Genomic DNA, 672 nt, shown 5'->3' with positions numbered 1-672 from the left:
TATATATATATATATATATATATATATATATATATATATAGTATGTGTTTGTGTGCCAAAAACTGCTTGACACACACCTGTGTTAGAAGTGTGTAGAGTCTCTTATAATTGTACATCAGTAAACTGGATTACTTCCTCATACCTTAAAGTTTTGTGCAATTGACTAGCATTAACTGTACTCATTGGTGAGGTGAGTTTGAAATATTTCAGTGGTGTGTGTGTGTGCGCGTGCATGCATGTGCATGCATGTGAAACTGTTAATACTTATCTCTTTTGATACAAGTAGTAACATTAACAGAAGGATCATTATTAGAAATAATAATGCTGCTATTATTATTATTATTATTATTATTAGACTGTATGACGCATGCGTACGAACAGCCATGCTACATGGCAGTGAAACATGGGCTGTAACTGCTGAGGACATACGTAAGCTCGCAAGGAATGAAGCCAGTATGCTCCGTTGGATGTGTAATGTCAATGTGAATACCCGTCAGAGTGTAAGTATCTTGAGAGAAAAGCTGAACATTAGAAGCATCAGTTGTGGTGTGCAAGAGAGACGATTGCGCTGGTATGGACATGTGGTGAGAATGGATGAGGATAGCTGCGTGAAAAAGTGCCACACCCTAACAGTTGAGGGAACCCGTGGAAGAGGTAGGCCCAGGAAGACCT

At 38.7% G+C, this 672-nt stretch overlaps 1 protein-coding gene across 6 annotated transcripts in view; it reads right to left on the bottom strand.

Moving 5' to 3' along the window:
- LOC106874755 (palmitoyltransferase ZDHHC11) overlaps positions 1-672 on the bottom strand; it is a 77,395-nt gene that overhangs the window by 11,922 nt on the left and 64,801 nt on the right. The gene's annotated exons all lie outside the window — the stretch shown is intronic.

Source organism: Octopus bimaculoides, chromosome 20, assembly GCF_001194135.2.
Source record: "Octopus bimaculoides isolate UCB-OBI-ISO-001 chromosome 20, ASM119413v2, whole genome shotgun sequence".
Classification (NCBI taxonomy): Eukaryota; Metazoa; Mollusca; class Cephalopoda; order Octopoda; family Octopodidae; genus Octopus; species Octopus bimaculoides.
This window is presented reverse-complemented; position numbering and strand designations above follow the sequence as displayed.